Source organism: Danio rerio, chromosome 15, assembly GCF_052040795.2.
Source record: "Danio rerio strain M-AB ecotype USA chromosome 15, GRCz13ab, whole genome shotgun sequence".
Lineage (NCBI taxonomy): Eukaryota > Metazoa > Chordata > Actinopteri > Cypriniformes > Danionidae > Danio > Danio rerio.
The window spans coordinates 32,357,849-32,377,499 of NC_141035.1; the positions used below are offsets into that span (position 1 = coordinate 32,357,849).

Consider the following 19,651-nt stretch of genomic DNA (forward strand, 5'->3'; position numbering starts at 1 on the left):
TAACAGAAAACCGATTGTGTGCGAATAAAACAGCACAAAAAAGAGGTGCAAAAGGCTAAAGCCCTTGGGATTCTGGGATCTGTCTTCTGACCTCCAAAAGCAAAGTAGCAAGTTAATGAACACCCATTACAACAAATCACACATGGGCTTGGAATGCTAATCGGCTCTTAATTGCAAACCCGCTACCAATGGAAAACGCACACCTCTGCAAATGGCAGATGCTTGATCCTGATCAATAGCAGGCATGCAACTATCAATTGCAAAATCAATACTGTTGTATTTGGTTCTCCAATCCTCTGTCTTGTTGGAAATAAGGGCTCTAACAGAGTGGCCACGGATAACGAGCTTGACCGCTGAGACCTTCGTCTTTATCTATCAATGGGTCAATCCCCAAGTCTCCAGTGACCTGAGGCTGGTGTGGTTCTTTACCACAGTACCGTTCACACCAATTGTTGATTTGCTTTTCAGTGCTTTGGAGGGTTGGAGCACCTAAAATGCTAATTCTGGCATTATGTACTCACCCTCATATTGGCTGTATGGAAATTGTGTGTAACAAAGTGTTTTGTTCATACATTGAAAGCCATGAAAGTCAACAACATTTAACACCCATTGATATTTGTTGTCATCAACACTGAAACTACCAGAGTTCTACAACTACTAAAATGCTCATAGCAGTCATTCTGACCGTACATATAAGACCGAATGCAGTTTTTGTTACATCATATTTACATCCAAAGCTTTTTTTGAGATTTCACAATCGAGATTGGTTATATTTTATAAGATCATTACCCTAAAAATATATTATTTTGTAATATATGAAGTTAGATTTGTTGTTGTATTATTATCAGTTAGGAAATATGAATAGTAATATACAAGTTATTATACAGTTTTAGTTAACTTACCTCGGAGAAGACCTGTTGCTCGCTTTTGTCACTGAAGTGAGTTCAGTCCAAATCGCGAAAGCATAGCGGGCATGGCCAACCTGTGACCTCAATTAAGATTGACCAATAGAATAAGGTCTTTCACCCTGGAGGGAAGATACCACCTACTGAGCTGCAGAGTTCAACACTTTTGAACTCGCAAAGGTTTTAGATCTGCAAAAAAATGATAGAACAGAAAGCAAAATGAATGAGCGCACAATGAAAAACGTGGTGGTAACTGCAGACAATGGCGATATTTTATTTTATGCAATTATTATTATTTTTTTTATCCATGACATTTTTTATTTGATCTTTTATTTTTTTTGTTACAATGTACCCAATTTTGGTCAAAACTTTATATGTTTGTTTGAATAATAAAGACACAAAATTAACCCCTGCATATATGGTTTCAAAACTTTTCAACACACAAGCAAAACATTTCTCAAAACAACTTGCAAGCAAAGAATCTAGATGCGCAATAAATGACAGCAGAGCAGAGAACAAAATGAATGAGTGTGCAATGAAAATTGTGGTAACTGCATGATAGGACAATAGTTTTTGCATTTCAAAATATGTTATTATCATTGACATTTGTTTTTTTAATAAATCATTATTATTTTATTGATTGAATAATAAAGAAAAATAACTCCAAAGTATTATAGCCTATAACTGTGTACTTGTGCGTTACTAGACTGCCCATAAAGGTGTATACGTCAATTTGTCTGACAAGCAGGAGAGAAAAGTTTTAACACACAGTTAAAATGTTGTTTTGAAAGGCATGTTTAAAGTAAAGTTATGTTTTTGTTTGCAGTGAGTTGCTAGATAATATTTAAAGGCATGGGGAAAGTAGTGAGTAAATTTGACTGCAATGGCCATTCAAAGTAGGGATGTCCTGATCAGGGTTTTTGGCCTCAAGTCATTTGATTTTAAATATCTACCAATATCGAAACCCGATCCTATACTTCTATAATACGTAAAAAAGAATAAAGAAGAAACAGATCCACATTTAGGAAAGGACAGGGCACTCTAGTTATGGGTTTAATTTTAACAAAGTTATTGTTACATTACAAAATGTAAAGGTTAAATATTTTTTACTTTAAAAATAAATGATCTTAAGTTAGGATATTTTTCATTGTCTACACTGTAAAAATGCTGCTGCCTTATTTTTTTCATTGAATCAAAGTCTTTCAAAGTATATTCAACTTGTATTAGTTAAACCGCACAATCAAAGCTGTGTCTCAATATAGTGGTTGCCTCCTTCAATGTCCACACGAGCCGAAATGAGATGTTTGTACTGACTTTTCTCAAAGGGGTTTTAACCCTTATATGTGATCTAATTCAGTAAAATGAGTCACAGTGACCCAAATTTCAAAATTGAGATTTTAGTATCAATGGAAAGAGAAGACGCTGTGCTTTAAAATGATAAATCAAAATGATTCCTTAATTGGATTTGAAGAAATGCCTATTAGAATTATGGTTGTCTCGCCTCTTTTTCCAATTGAGATCCTTAGAAAATCACAAGAAAACATTTTTTTTTGACTGTTTTTTGCTCATATCCTTCAAAATTCATTGCATTTAAAGCAATAAATTATTTATTTTGCAGCTTAATTTGTACATTTGGTTATAAAAATGCTATTAAAAGTTCACTAAAGTAAAAGTTAAATAGCATTGTTATTGTTATGTTGCCATGACTTTTGATATAATTTGTAATAGTGTAGGGCATTCGTGGATTTATTGTTAACATTAAGCCTCTTGGACACCATCAAAGAGTTAAGAAGCTTGCAACTTACAAGTATGTCAATCACCTACCAGATCAACCAATAGTGAGAGCTTGGGGCGTGGCTAATGTAGCAGTCAGGCTGAGCCAAAGGGTGTTTAACTGGTGTGAGAAAATGAATGACACATTACATTGGAAAAAAAAAAATGGTGTTTTGTTTAAAAACATCTGAAGACTTTTAAAAAACACAATGACAGATAATAGAGTAAAACCACAATAAACAGTTTTGTTAAAAGATGGAGGAATATGATGGAATGTTTGGGTTTCTGTTGAGAGTTTTCTTTTTTATACTTGAGCTTCACTTGTTTTTATCACATTAGCTTTTTACTGTCAAGCTAAAAACAAATTAAAAAATAAAATAAAATAATAATAGTAAAAAATAAATAACAAATAATAATAGCAATGACAATAACAACAAATTAAAGCCTAAAGTATTATGTTTAATTCTTACACATGTATCCTTGTACAGTGAGTAAACAATTATGTCATCATAACAGTATGTTTTTAATGTGTGTGTGACAGGTAAGCTCATATTTTGTCACACCATCATGCCTAATATAAAATAGTCCACATATTTAGACTAAAGCCCAAAGTATACAGTAAACAGGTGTACTTTTTTTGTGCAAACTGTGCCTTTAAGATTTTGACTTCAATAGCTTCATAAATACCTGAAGACCAAGAGTGTCCTTATTTTACAGTACCCTGAAAAAGGCTACATATTTACAGCTCTGTGTTAAGGAACATTTAATGACACAACACAGGTCATAAAGCAAGCAAACGTTAATTTCTGAGTGCTGTCACACACCAAAAGCGCTCCGTCTTTCCCCATATTTCACAAAAGCCTATCTATTAAATGACTTTCAATGCACCAATTTGTCTTTGGCAGATGAATGTCCTTGTTGGCACAGGATCACCATAGTGCCTGTTTTAGCCAGTAAATGCCATCTGTGATTGACAGAGAGATTTAAGCCAAGAGTACATGCCTGGGCAATTGGTGTCCAGTAAAAGCTAAAGCAACATGGATTATGGTTTAATTCGTTGTAGGATGATGTTTTACAGAGGATTTCACGCAAATTTTCAGACTAATGCTCAGCAGACATGGTTTCTCACCCCTAAAGGATGAAGTAGTGTTTTCAACTGACCTTTAAACTTCAAGGGTTCATAAAAAAACTTTAAAACAAGCATCTCGGTTCAGGTCACATGCTTTGTTGGCACTCATGGTTCAGAATGATGCAGTGATTTGACTTTAGACACCATTAAATTGCTTGGAGAGGGCAAACAGGGTAGGATGGATATTTGTAGTGGCTTAAAAAAACAACAGCTTTAGAAATAATGTTGTGCACCACAGTTTGATGGTTGCTAATGCCAGACAGGTTCACTTTATAGACAATTCAACTATATATTATAGAAAAGTGGTGATATACAATATATTATATATTATACAAATATTATATAAAACTATATAAAAGCTGAAAAAAATGTTTCTCAATGATGCCTCTTGTATATTATCTCATTATCTTTTGGGAGAAGTCTGTTATTTACATGGGTTAACAACAACAACAACAAAAATTTGAAGGTTACATAAAAGGAACTTTAAGTCAGAATTTACCTGGGGTATGAATAATTAAATGTTTAAATTAGATAAAAAAATAATTTAAAAAAATAAATAAATAACTGAAATTTGTATTTTCATTAAATTTCTTTTTGGCTTAGTCCCTTTATTAATCCGGGGTCACCACAGCGGAATGAACCGCCAACTTATCCAGCATATGACAGTGGATGCCCTTCCAGCCACAACACACTCATTCACACTCATACACGGACAATTTAGCTTACCCAATTCAACTGTACCGCATGTCTTTGGACTGGGGGGGAAACTGGAGCACCCAGAGGAAACCCACGCAAACACAGGGAGACCATGCAAACCACACCATGACCATGCTCCACATAGAAAAGCCAACTGACCCAGCCGAGGCTTGAACCAGTGACCTTCTTGCTGTGAGGCGACAGCACTACCTATTGCATCGCCTGAAATTTGTATTTTATATATTTCATTTGTTACACATATATACTTAATATCTGTTTTTATGTTTTACACATATATACATAAGTATATAAAATTAACGTTGATATAATAAAACATATTCTCCCAAAGGACATTTCTAAAAAAATTTCTCCCAAAGCAACTAAAACAAGGATCTTGATGTCAGTTCTAGACGTGTTTGCTATTTTCAGACCATCGCAACTCTAATTTTCCCGTTTTCCGCTAGTTGTTTAAATAGCAAATCCATTTGCATCACTTTGTGGACTCATGGGTGTGCCTGTCTAGAATGGAGGTGTGTTAAGGAGCATTGTTGGAGTGTTGCTATTTTGAGGAACTAAAATAGACTGCGCAATTGACCAGCTGAAAGCAGGTCTAAAGTCCAGCGCAGAGTGGGTTACTTGATCGCCTCAAATAGATAGACATTGCTTAATACACAGGATGCACAGCAAAACACAAATATTTTGTATAATGTTATTATTATTAGCAGTAATATTTATTATTTGCATATTTATTTTTGTTTTAATAAAAACAAGCTTAGAATTGTCCATCTGTCGGGTTTTGGACCATATGGGCCGTAGGACGTGTGTTTGGATATATTTTTGACCACACTTCATTTTTATTGTTCATTTATTTGTTTGCTGGAAATTAGAACAGAATTTAAAATTCATTTTAGAAATATTTTTGCTTAGAATTAAATATGTAGGCTAATGGAAGTCTTCAGTGGAGAGTGTACAACATTGTTTCCTTACTCCGCGAAAGTGAAGGAGTAAAGTGTAAAAGTAAAAAGAAGGAGAAAGACGTTGATTGGAGGAGGCTCGCTGTTTATCTTTTCACAGATGGTCTTTTTAACTGTTTTCTCGCTAGTGAAGTGGTTAGTTTTACAAAGTCCGCTATGCAAATAGCAAATGCCCCATGGAACCACACAACTGACTCTTATAGGGAAAGGGAGATAAGTCTCTGATTGGTTTAATGCACATTACTCTCATAACACACCCATAACTCATTAAGAGAAAAAGCACAACCCCGATAGACCATGTGCTGCGGCGCAAGCCACATTTTTCCATCTTTAAAATAGTTTGAGTGGATACGGACACACCCTTAATGCTTTAGTGCCCTGCGCTTTAGACCTTGCGCCTAGATAGTTAATATAGAGCCCCTAATCAACTAAATAGACATGTTCTTTTTTTGTACTGATAAAATAGAACAGAACAGAACAAATTAGAAAAAGAATCTTTTATTGTCAAGTTCAATGTCAAATATATTGTGAAAAAACTGAAACAAAAGCACAAAAGTCTAATCTTAGCCTTCGACACAATTTCAAGTGTCTTCTGCATGTGTGAGGAACATATTATGAATGAATTGGTGTAACAGTAGCATAGATTTTTGCACATTGGATTGATATTATGGTATTAATGAAGCCTTGAATTCTCCTGCTGTCTTCCCTGTGCAGCAGATTTACTGTATGACCACCCTTTAAAAAACTCTGGTGCTTTATGAAAAGTGATCCTGCTTTCACTAGGCTTCTTTCACCTTCAGCACAAAGTTATTTCCCGAGAATAATAACGAAGGGCATCGAAGATAAGGAGCTCAGCGGACAAGGACAAGTGAAAATCACACCGTGCAAATGCGCCGCAATTGCAGAGGCCCTTTTTGAGAGATCACCGCTGGTTTAAATTGCAAAAGATGAGCGTCGAAATGGATGAGGCGTCTTCAGGCTCTCTGGCGCTCGCCTATTGCGATTTGCAGTAATTACTCATTGAATGGGGGGACATCAAGAAGCTGCTGACGCCGTCTCGTTTTTCAGCAATAACACCATCATTCAGTCACCTGGAAATGCGTGTCCAACAAGGCATACGAGCAACGCTTTTACCTGCTTCTGCTGTGTATTGATCAATGCGGAGGAGAAGCGGAACATAATACTACATGACCTCTGTTGACATTATAATGTTGCATTATTTTGTAATAGTGAGGAAAGTGATGACAGCTCAAAAAAAGGTATAATAGCTGAGGCGTGTAGATTTTGCATAGACGAAGATGAGGAGATAGAAACCCCCATGAGGAGCGAGGAGAGAGTGTGGTCTGATAATGGAGGGCAGGGGAAGGTTGCTGACCTGCAGATCATTCTGGGGGTTGAGTTACAGAGGCGGGACAAGGTCAGACTCCTTAGTTTACCACTGTGGTTTCATCATCTGTGTTTTATTTAGTATCACAAACAAATTCGGGAGATACCCTTAAATAGACATTACCGGGCATCCGACCCAAATGGCATCAATTCTTTTTGGCTGTGACGGAAGCTGTGCGGATGTGGATGAAAATATTGTTAATCCACTCTTGTATGCTAGGAAGCATGCAAAGTTTTTATTTACTCTACAATGAATGGGATATATATATATATATATATATATATATATATATATATATATATATATATATATATATATATATATATATATATATATAATTTTTATTGCTCAATAATTTTGGTTCCCTTTAGGTGGGCGGGGTTCAAATTGGGGACTCTTGAGAGACGTTATGGGGGAGTGATGGGGTCCACAGAAATGTCTGGAGAAAAAGAAAAGCACTTTGGGGCTGCACGGTGGCGCAGTGGGTAGCGCGTTTGCCTCACAGCAAGAAAGTCGCTGGTTCGAGCTTCTTCTGGGTCAGTTGGCGTTTCTGTGTGGAGTTTGCATGTGTTACTCGTATTCGGGTGCTCTGGGTTTCCAAATTTGCTCTATATAAGAATATGCATTCTCTCTCTCTCTCTCTCTCTCTCTCTCTCTCTCTCTCTCTATATATATATATATATATATATATATATATATATATATATATATATATATATATACACACACAGAAGGAATATTTACATTTTAGGATGGGGTAAGATATTGCATCAGAATTATTTAATTTGGGGGCCCGTGGCTTGTGTGAGATTGAAACCCCCTGCCTTTAGGCATTCCTTTAACTATAAGTAACTGTATTATAAATTATAGAATAATAAAAAAATCCAGTCTACTTCATTTTACTGCATTGCTGCAGTCTTGTACATGCTGCAATTGTCTTTTTTTGATATTCGGCTAAGAGGTCATTTAATGATCTTTTACTGACCATGTATTCTGGTTTTGAAGACAAAAAAAGAGAGATGACTAATCTTGAGGCAAGAAATGTGCATGAGTTCACATGTAAATAGTCAATGGAATGGAAAGTGTGATCGTTCCTTAGTCAGATTTTTCATTGAATGTTTTTTTTTCCACCACGAAGGGTTATCAAACACCAAATAAACCATATTAAAAATTATTAGAAAAATGGTGTAAACATTTTGTGGTCAAATAAATAACTAAAACAATGCTTTAGAAAACAGTCCCCTGTATATTGTTGTTAGTCAAATTATTCAATTAAACCTCTCCAGTGAAAATATGAAAAATGTGCTGCAAGAGTTGTTTTCTAAAAGTCCACAGGGCCATAGCTGAAGAAACAGCCAATTTCTAATTTTATCACTGCTGTTTTCAGGATTTCTAATCCAATCTTATAGTTTCATAATTGGAATCAGTTGGACTCAAGACATCTACTGCCATTATTTCCAGCTCATAAAGCAACTTTATGGAGCTTGTCACTTTCACTCAAGACATTTTCTCTCCAATGTGGTCACACAAAAACACTGGCACAATTTCTCAGGTGCCCATGAGCACACAAATCACAACCCCCCTATTCCCCACAAAATGTATTTATCTTACACTGAGTCATCAGAAGCATTGGCCTAAAAATTCCCCTGAAGTCCCTTAAAATGCATAGCTTTGTTCAGTGTGTGATGTAATTTAAACTGAAACATAAAGATAGGGCGGGACATATGCAGTAGCCCATCCCCCTTTTAAAAATAGCCAATAGCTTTTTGTTTATAGCTCTGCTCTGCCAGTCAGAGTCATTGAGCTAAAGCTGATCTCATCTGCAAAAGCAATGCTGAATGTGTCTAACCATTTATCTGCTGTAAAATGAACCATTCAAAAGGGTCCTTTACATTTAGTGATCTGCATTCTATTAAGCAAATGATCTGCTCTTTGCTGTTGTGCCTTCAGGCCAGAGCAGACCCTGTATGTCCTGTTGTGGGAATTAACATGATACTAACAAAAAAACAGACTTCATTTACACCAATTTAAAGCTTATTTACATTTTCTTGCCTTGTTTTTTGTCTTGTAGTCTGTACTGTTTCATAAAGAAAATTGTAATTGTGTGCAGACTGAATTCTGAATTTCCTGCAGGCTGTGTCCATAGACCCCAAGGCACATCTCCTGCACATACAGTAGCTGAAACTATTGTGAGCATTTATACTTCTACATTCTGTCTGTGCTGCTCTTGCAATAACACTTCTGAAACACTGGTAGGCAGTGTGGTTTCTATGTTCCACTGCTTCAAGTTTCTTTTCCATTGTTTTAATTTTGCCAGAAATGTGTTTGGTTCTACTGTAACAGTAGTTTCAACATACACTCATTCAAGGATGAAAAAGGTGGGAAACTGACAAATCCGTAGCTCGAGACTCGAGATTTTAAAACACTTGCACTACCAGCCTCTCTCTGCTCCCACAACTCTTGGTCCCACCCTCACTCGTCACAACTATAACAAGCCAGTTAATCACAGATCTCGTGCTCTTCCTTGTTGTTTTATATAACATTTTTTGAAATGTGCAATTAAGTCTTTGACGAAGGGCAGGGGCGCCAATGGCCGGCGTGGGCCCTATGAAAGCATAAGCGTCTAGCGGGGAAGTGGAAGTGGGGGGGACACTTGAATTAAAATAGATTAAATTAATTTATTTCTTCAAAATTCTACACAAAATACCCCATGGTGACAATGTGAAAAAGATATTTTTTAATTGTTGCAAATTTATAAAAAATAAAAAACCTGATGAATCACATGTACATCAGTATTCACAGCTTTAGCTTAATACTTTGTTGATGCATCTTTGGCAGCAATTACAGCCTCAAGTCTTTTCAAATATTATGATACAAGCTTGGCACACCTGACTTTGGGAATTTTTGCCCATTCCTCTTTACAGTACCTCTCAAGCTCTATCAGGTTGGATGGGAAAAAGCGGTGTACAGCCATTTTCAGATCTCTCCAGAAATGCTCAATAGGGTTTAGTTCTGGGCTCTGGCTGGGCCACTCAAGGACATTCACAGAGTTGTTGTGAAGCCACTCCATTGATATTTTGGCAGTGTGCTTTGGGACATTGTCCTGCTGGAAGATGAACCATAGCCCCAGAGGTCAAGATCACTCTGAAGCAGGTTTTCATTAAGGATGTCTCTGTACATTGCTGCATTCATCTTTTCCTCTGTCCTGACTAGTCTTCCAGCTCCTTCTGCTCTAAAACATCCCCACAGCATGATGCTGCCACCACCAGGCTTCACTGTAGGGATAGTATTAGCCTGGTGATGAGCAGTTCCTGGTTTTCTCCAAACGTATCGCCTGACATTTACTCTAAAGAGTTCAATTTTAGTCTCATCAGAGCAGAGAATTTTGTTTCTTATGGTCTGAGAGTCCTTCAGATGCTTTTTGGCAAATTCCAGGTGGGGAGTGGCTTCCGTCTGGCCACTTTACCATATTGGTGGATTGCTGCTCAGATGGTTGTCCTGTAAGGTTCTCCTTTCTCTACAGAAGAACGCTGAAACTCAGGCAGAGAGACCATCAGGTTATTGATCACCTCCCTGACTAAGGCCCTTCTTCCTCGATCACTCAGCTTAGATGGCAGGCCAGCTCTAGGAAGAGTCCTGGTGGTTCAAAACATCTTTCACTTGCAGATGATGGAGGCCACTGTGCTCATTGGAACTTTCAGAGCAGCAGAAATGTTTCTGTAACCTTCCAACCTTGTGCTTTGAGATAATCCTGTCTCAGGTCTACAAACAATTCCTTTGTCTTCATGCTTGGTTTATGTTTTGACATGCACTGTCAACCCTGGGACCTTATATAGACAGGTGTATGCCGTTTTAAATCATGTACAATCAACTGAATTTACCACAGGTGAACTCCAATTAAGCTGCTGAAACATCTCAAGAATGATCAGTGGTAACAGAATGTACCTGAGCTTAATTTAGAGCTTCACGGCAAAGGCTGTGAATATTTATGTACATGTGATTTTTCAGGTTTTTTCTTTTTAATAAATTTGCAACAAAAATTTTTCACATTGTCATTATGGGGTATTGTGTGTGGAAATTTGAGGAAATTAATTAATTTAATCCATTTTGTAACTAGGCTGTAACTTAAAAAAAATGTGGAAAAAAGTGAAGCGCTATGAATACTTTCACGAAGTACTGTATATCTTCTAAATGTGAATTTTGTCACTGTTCTGGAGCAAGCTGGCTTATAATTGAACTTTTTCACAGAGACTCACAGACAGATGAATATTCAGCCTGTGTTTCTCTGTACTGTAAGTGGTGTCAGTATCAACCCAGTGGGCAGAGGGTCACTGGCTGTTGACCTTTGGTCCTGTAATAAATAGTACTGGGACAGTAGTTCTGAATGGCGAGGCCTGTCCCGTATGCCAAGGCATGGGAGCGCTCTGCGGCCCAGACTACCTCCCGCTGATCTGGTAATGAGTAATCAGGCCAACAGCATGTCAATAGCTTGCCGTGAACTGGACTGACCCTGCTTGCATTTTCTCTCTGGCAGCTCAGTAGCAGAAGCTGGTAAGCGGCTTGACCAGCAGCCCCCTCCCCTTACATGGCCCACTCTGACCTTCTGTCTATGTGGGTTTATAAAGCACTGAAAGCACAGCAAGAAGAGACTCAAAAATAAATGATTGATGTAAAACACAGCAATTAAGATAATAAGAGATTACTAGTTGGATTATAATTGTAATATATGTGCGTTTGTATGAATGGATAGATTCTTCAAGTAAATCTTTTTTTTTTTTTGTAGAAAAAAACCCCACCTGAATTTAACATGTTTTTACATTTTAACTTCCCCCCTCCCTCCCTCAAAGCATCCAAATTCAGTTGAACAGGTAAAAACTATTAATAGCCCCCCTTTTAATTATTATTATTACTATTTTATTATTATTAATATTTCCCAAATGATATTTAACAGAGCAAGGAAATTTCCACAGTTTGTCAGATAATTTTTTTTTTCTTCTGGAGAAAGTTTTATTTGTTTTTTTTTTTTTGGCTAGAATAAAAGCAATTTTTAACTTTTTAAAAACCATTTTACGGTCAAAATGATTAGCCCCTTTAAACTATAAACATTTTCGACCATAAACTTGCCTAATTAGCCTAACCCACCTAGTTAAGCCGAATCAACCTAGTTAAGCCTTTAAATGTAATTTTAAGTAGAAGTGTCTTGAGAAATATCTAGTCAAATATTATTTACAGCCATCATGGAAAAGATCAAATAAATCCGTTATTAAAAATGATTCGTTAAAACTATTATGTTTAGAAATGTGCTGAAAAAATCTTCTCTCTATTAAACAGAAATTGGGGGGGAAATGAATTCAACGAATATTTATAATGAATATAAATATATATGTGTGTGTGTGTGTGTGTGTGTGTGTGTGTGTGTGTGTGTGTGTGTGTGTGTGTGTGTGTATGTGTGTGTTTTGGATGTTGTGTAATTTTTGTGTAATTTGTAAATGAGTCATGTTTTTTTTTTTTTTGGTATTATTATTATGTGATTGTGATTAATTGTTGGTATCCCTTGAAAATGAGATGGTACATCTCAAGGGGTTTATCCAAATGAATAAAAATCTAATAAATATCAAAGGTTTGTTAAGATGGAATACTATTTAGCTGAGATCGAATTATTTGGAATTATGGTTAAAAAATTATGAGAAATACAGACATTAATTGTCTGCATTCTTAAATTCTTAAGTTATCTATCATCTAAAAATGAAATTTCATATATTTATGGAACAAAGTATACAAAATGTCCTCATGGAAGATGATTTTTGTTTATTATTTTTATGTATTTTTTACATTGTTACAATACATAGTGTATTTTCGGTTATTACAAATAGTCGTGCAACATAATACTGTTTTTGTAATACACACACACACACACACACACACACACACACACACACACACACACACACACACACACACACACACACACACACACAAAACAATAGTAAATAACTAGAATTTAAACATTCTTTATATAAGTAAAACCAAAACCCTTTTAATATTATAATCATCCCACATGCTACAATGGAGAGAAAAGTGAAATAGCTAGAGCAAAGTCCAGTCTGTGGTCAATTCTAGAGGGTAAAGTCCTAGAAAACAGTGCGAGGAAGCAAAAACAACATTTCTGTGTAAATTCCAGCAAGGTGCCCTCCCCGTCCTCTGCATTAGTCCTCTCCCGCCTTTGATTTTTTGGCTCACTGAAAGAGAAAATGATGTAGGAGAAGACTGCATTGGCCACAGCTGGATAATTCTTCTCTTTGCCCTAATTAAAGATCCTTGCTGTAATTACGCTGGTTGCTTTGCAATGGGAAGCGCCTGGGCCAGATCCAGTTTATTAACCAGGGACTCTGGCAATCATAAAAAAATCAGAATGTTCAAACTTACAAATGCACATAATCAAGAAGTTTCTTTGATCTGTTCAAAAGTTTTATGTATATTAAAACACTTCTGTCATAACCCAATATAAAAAAACTCCTTTGCATCTTGAACATAATAAGCATATTGTTACTTGAGTAGGCATTAGTCAAACAAGCATACAATTACAATGACTTCACAATCTACAAAAGAGCTCTGAGCGAGTCTGACAGACGAATAAAACCAGCCCGGCTTCAAACAGGGTTATATTTCATTGAACTCGCCAACACTGGGGACCGACTTCAAGTCTTTCCTCTAAGAATAGATAGCCTTACTCAAAAGCACAATGCATTGACTCTGAATAGTCTTTGCGATTACAGGCCAAGGCCTTGGTAAATGAGTTCAAGCCCAAGCCCTTGAGACAATGCACGTAACGGCCTTGTGCTCCACTTCCAGACAGTCCTTGATGATTTTCCTGTTTTTTTTTTTTCTCTGAGAGACCTTCTCCTGCTATCTGATATACAAATGAGGGACAGGCATAGCAAAGTGCTCCACCCCAACCACCCGTGGAAGGAGCCAGGAGGATTACTCCAAGAGCGCAAAGTAGGTCAACAAGACATGAAAACAAAGCAAGCGAGGAGAATGAATGGCACGCCACAAAAGAGCGAGCAGGTCTGACACATCGCAGCGCTTTGGCGGAGCTCCACTCCCCCTCTGCGCACATCCACAAACCACCACACATGTGGATCAGCGCCTGACCTGCTTCTCAGCTCCCCGTCTGCGCGAGACGGACAATTCTGACATGTTTTTGAAAGAATATAGGACATGCCAGAAAAAGAAACTCATTAAAAAATAATAACACGCACACAAAAAAGAGCCAACTGTGTTAGTAATCTCTGGGACACAAAGCTGAAGTCATTTGCATTTCACGTTGTTGACTTGTGAGATGGCTGATTTTTTTTTTCACTTGCCTTTTATGTTTTAGGTCAATTTTAATTAATATTTAAATAAAAATTAAACCATATCATCGTGCTTCCTGACTCATACAGAAGGCTGTATCCATGTCTTGTACAATGGATGATGGTATTTTTTTGGTTGTAAATGAGTAAACCCTTATTGGTGTCATATTAGTTTCACAAACAAAACTCAAATTCCTGTGAAACACATCAAGCATGCGGTTTTGGAATGTTTTCGTATGAAACAATAATTGTGATCACTGTGTCCCACATGAAAATGTTCTGAGACATGTTTCATTTGTGTCCTGCATGTTTTACATGTGTTCCACATTTGTTTTTCTTTTTTATAGGGGAAGGATAGGTCATGATTTGTTAGTAATCATTTGCAATTATTCTGAAGTATATACAGTTGAGTTCAGAATTGCTAGCTCCCTTGATTTATTACCCCCCTCTTTATTTTTTTCCCCAATTTCTGTTTAAAGGAGAGAAGATTTTTTCAGCACATTTCTAAACATAATAGTTTTAATAACTCATTTCTAATAACTGATTTATTTTATCATCCATGATGACAGTAAATAATATTTGACTAGATATTTTTAAGACACTTCTATACAGCTTAGTGACATTTAAAGGCTTAACTAGGTTAACTAGGCAGGTTAGGTTTATTAAGCAAATTATTGTATAATGATGGTTTGTCCTGGTGACCATAAAAACATATAGTTTAAAGGGGCTAATAATTTTGACCGTAAATGTTTTTTTTTTTATTAAAAACTGCTTTTATTCTAGCCAAAATAAAACAAATAAGACTTTCTCCAGAAGAAAAAATATTATCAGACAAACTGTGAAAATTTCCTTGCTCTGTTAAACATAATTTAGGAAATATTTAAAAAAAGAAAATCACAAAATTTTTGCTGCTACATTCAATTATGAAATATATGCATATCATGTAAATTATTCAATGTGTTAAATTTACATGTCATTCTACATTTCCATCATAAAAAAGTTGTCAAATATAAAATATTTAGCTGCTTGCATCTTACCTTATAGTCTTTCAGCATTAATAATTGAAGTACGAGGGTGGAATTTACTTTGTATCTGTGAAGCTCTGCTTCTTTTATTTCATTTTAACACTAATGAGCACTGTTAAACCACTAAAGCAGAGCAGCTCAAACATTTCACTTTTATCCAGACAACAAAATATAAAGATTGAGTGTTGAAGGAGGAAATGTCTGCTCACTTTAATGTGTTTTATAAAACAATTCATCCACGCTTACATTACATTTTTATGTTCTTAAATATCATTTCTGACCTTTATAATGTTTAATAAATAAATCAAAACTTGGCGTTATAGTGAAAATGGCTGACTCCTCTGTGAAGATGTATGTAGAACCTCTCGACTAATTTAGTGTACTTAAACCCTGCACCTGCAGTCATAGATGTGTATACACAAATGCAAAAAGGTTTTCTACACTCTCTACCTTTTTATGGAACAGAATTGTACCTTAAGACAAAGAAATAAATCTGTACTATTGCAGTTTGTACCTTTTAAGGACAGAATTTATACCATGGGAAACCAAAATGTACCTTTGGTTTTAAAACCTCCAGATACAATATTGTACGTTCATCAAATCTACAAATAAAAAACATTCATCAAAGGTACAAATCTGATCCATGAAGGTACCACTACAGTGACAAGACACTGTACCTTCACAGTGTTGAATGTGTTCCTTCAAGAACTATTTAAAGGCATTTTGCTATATCCAAAATGCGTCAATTTATTTTCAGTAAATATGTAACGTCAAATACATTTATTAAACAATGTTTCAGTTTACAAACCAATTGGAATTGTCAAAGTTAGTCCACTATAAAAAAAATCTTAGTTGCCATTGACAATTCCACCTTAAATTTCCATGGAAATTTTGTTTTAAAGGGTTCTTGATGACGTTAAAAGATTTATTCATTCATTCATTTTCTTGTCAGCTTAGTCCCTTTATTAATCCGGGGTCGCCACTGCGAAATGAACCGCCAACTTATCCAGCAAATTTTTACGCAGCGGATGCCCTTCAAGCTGCAACCCATCTCTGGGAAACATCCACACACACATTCACACACTAGGGACAATTTAGCCTACCCAATTCACCTGTACCGCATGTCTTTGGACTGTGGGGGAAACCGGAGCATCCGGAGGATACCCACGCAAAGGCAGGGAGAACATGCAAACTCCACACAGAAATGCCAACTGAGCCAAGGTTCGAGCCAGCGACCCAGTGACCTTTTTGCTGTGAGGCGACAGCACTACCTTCTGTGCCACTGCCTTGCCCGTTAAAAGATTTAGCTTATTAAAATTTACTTTTAAAACGTTTCGGTCAATGATTCTTTGGGAAATATCTGTGACTAACAGCCTTACTATTAAAAGCTCACTATAGTTCTAATGGCTTATCAGATATCATTTGCAGTCTTTACTTCCAAATCAGGACTGTTACACTCTTTAGATGACTGCGCTGTAAAAAATTCCCATTAATTAACAGTTTCCTATATTTTGTCATTCATGGATGTTTCAAATAGCATTTTGGGACCTTGATCTCTACTCCAACAACTGATGTTAAAAATTAATTAGTGATTTATTTGATTATTCAATGAGCACACCATTTAAATATTTTCATTTTACATTTAACCAATTGACAGGCCCAATTAAATGCTTTAGAATGTACGGTCGATCAGACATTTAAACCGAAAACATTTAATGTCACAAAGCCCTGTAACACTATTATGAAAACTGCCTATAGAGTGAGTGAAAGGCTGAGAGTGAATGGCCAGATCTGGGATGTTCGCCGGTGACATTTACCCAACGTTAAATCACACAAAGGGCCGAGATGACCCTCCACCTGATGACTTAGCAGCCCTGGCTCCGAGCGCCTCACCCCGCGGTCCTATTCAGCTCCAATCCTCATTCGCTCGTCTTTCCTTAAGCATGGAGCCTAAATGGAAGGAGCGCACAATGAGAAATGAGATACTCGCCCCATTCATTGTGATCTGTGGATTAAAATGTGAGATCCTTCACATGGAGGAGACAGTCGCCCAAGGCAAAATAAATGTGGGACCTCAGCACATCGATAAGAGGTATGCTCATGTAAAGATTAACATAAGCAATTTGTCACAGAAAAGTCCAGCTTTTGATAGGGTTACCCCATTCAACTGTAGGATTATCACATGCCTTCCTTGCTACAAAGGAGAAATATTAACCATTTACGCCAGTGAGATTCAAAGGAGATTTACTCAAATGTCATTTCTTTGCCAGGAGTCAAAGCATCATTTCAAAGTGGAACGGAATACTGATTAATACATTCAAAATCAATGAGTTTAAAAATTCATCTGATTTCATACAGTGGGTTTGACTATCGGTGCGTTTGCTGGGTAAGCAGGTTATGCACAGCTCATACATCTCTAAACCTTTCGATTCCCCAAAGCTAGGTCAGTGATTTTCCATGCTTAAGCATTTGGATAAAAACGGAACAAGGCCAATGAGAATTGGAAATCCCATTGGGGAAATTTTGGAGACTATACATGGGTAAGATGCAGGCCCGGCGCTATGGGGGGGCAAAGGGTGGCATTGCCCCCTCAGACAGAGTTTGTGCCCCCCCAGTTTTTATAAAGGATTGTTCACTCAAACTGAAAATTCTTTCTGTCATTAATTATTAACACTCCCGTCCTTCCAACCTTCAGAACACACATTTAAATATTTTAAAATATATGACATAGCAATTAAATTATGAAAATGGTGAGGTTAAAGCTAGTCCTATAGTCCAGAGATCCGGTCCCCGCGTCAGGTCAGGTGCGCCCGTAAATAGCCTTGCGATGGAGGCGCACTCAACTCACAAGGGAGAAAATGGGTGACATGATAGGAGCAGCTTAATTCATTACATGTTTTGGTTAACTAATTATTTAAACACAACTCTCTTGAGCTCTAAAAGGAAAAAACACATAAGAAATTTGCTGTTAAATTAATTTTAGCAGAGACGCAACTGCCAGTCATTTATTAGTTATTCGGGAAGATGTAGCCTAATAAAAATGTTTTAATAAAAATAAATAGTTTACTGCACAGTCCCACAGTAGGCTACACTATAAATAATAATTTATTTATTAATATTATTATTAATATTATTACAATTAAGCTAAAATTGACAAAACGCAGAACCCTTTGAATGTTTGCTTTCATTTTGCTGAAAGGTGCACTTTTACAGTTGCGTAGAGAAACATCCCATTATGCAACTGCAGTCAAGGTATAACACATAATAAATGCATTTTGCGTTTAAAGATGATCGGCCTGCGAAGTCAAGTTTGCAGTGTTATAAATGGAATAGGTATAGTGCTTAAGTGGATTTACCGCGGATCAACCGAGAAATCTCGTGCGCTGCAGGTAGGCAGAATGATAATCTTTTAAAAATATGTAACTTAGGCTATACTGCTATTTGCTCATGCAAAATTAAACAACATAAAATATATTGTAGATCTGTTTTAAGAGCTAAAATACAACATATCGAGTTTGTTTTGACTTAGCTCATGGCCCTAAAATGAAAATAACCTGAAAACAAGCTATTAAAAAAGGCCTAATAAATAAAATAATTAATAAATAAAATGACGGGTAGGCCTAGAAACTATGGTACATATGGTTTATGATGGTTTACAATATCACGAAAAAAGCACATTTATAATAGCCTTAGACAAATCTTTGTTTTTACATTTAAAATGATGAAAAAAAAGTTATATAGCATATAAAAATTTAACCAATTTTCACGGTAATAACTGTGAATTTTTGTATCTTTTTTAGGTATTTTTCTGGCTACACTAATGCCTTAAAATGTAACTAAGTAATTGTTTTGAATGACATTAGATTGTCACATTTAGCTTTTCCCCAACACTGATGTTGGTTGTGAAGCGTGATGACTCGGTTAAGCTGATTTCACTATATTTATTTACCGGTTAAATGAATTGTCTGATCGTGGGTCAGCTTGCATGTGTGGGCATAATTTGACGTCTTTACCTAAAACTTTAAACATTCATAGGGCTGTTATTTGAAATAAAACAGAAATAAGGAGAATAACATATGATTTAAAGCACTCGTTTGGCACTGAACCCACCAAGCAAAGTTACGTCCAAAAGACGTCTTTTCTACGTCTCTGTCAGACGTTGAAATTACCTCCTCTGAAGAGCCAGAATGAAAGTTTTTATGACGTCTTTTATTGACGTCTTTTCAACGTCTTTTTTCGACGTCTTTTCGACGTCTTTTCGACGTCCTTTTACAGTATTTTTGACGTCTTTTTTGTCTATTTACTTTTATTTATTTGTATTATCCCAGCTAACATAAGACCAGCGGGCCACTGGCGGCCCGCCGGCGGCAAAGTCGGCGGTCCTCTGGCGGGCGCCGCCCGCGGTCC

At 36.5% G+C, this 19,651-nt stretch overlaps 1 long non-coding RNA gene across 3 annotated transcripts in view; it reads left to right on the forward strand.

Annotated features, from left to right (window-relative positions):
• Window positions 1-19,651, forward strand: part of LOC147833704 (uncharacterized) — a 175,741-nt gene that overhangs the window by 76,692 nt on the left and 79,398 nt on the right. Inside the window, exon 4 of one of the 3 annotated variants that reach the window (XR_015509653.1) lies at window positions 13,760-14,074. The exons of the other annotated variants lie outside the window; for them this stretch is intronic. This is a non-coding gene — a long non-coding RNA (uncharacterized LOC147833704). Of the gene's footprint in view, window positions 1-13,759; window positions 14,075-19,651 lie in introns of those variants that run through there. 3 annotated transcript variants of the gene reach the window in all.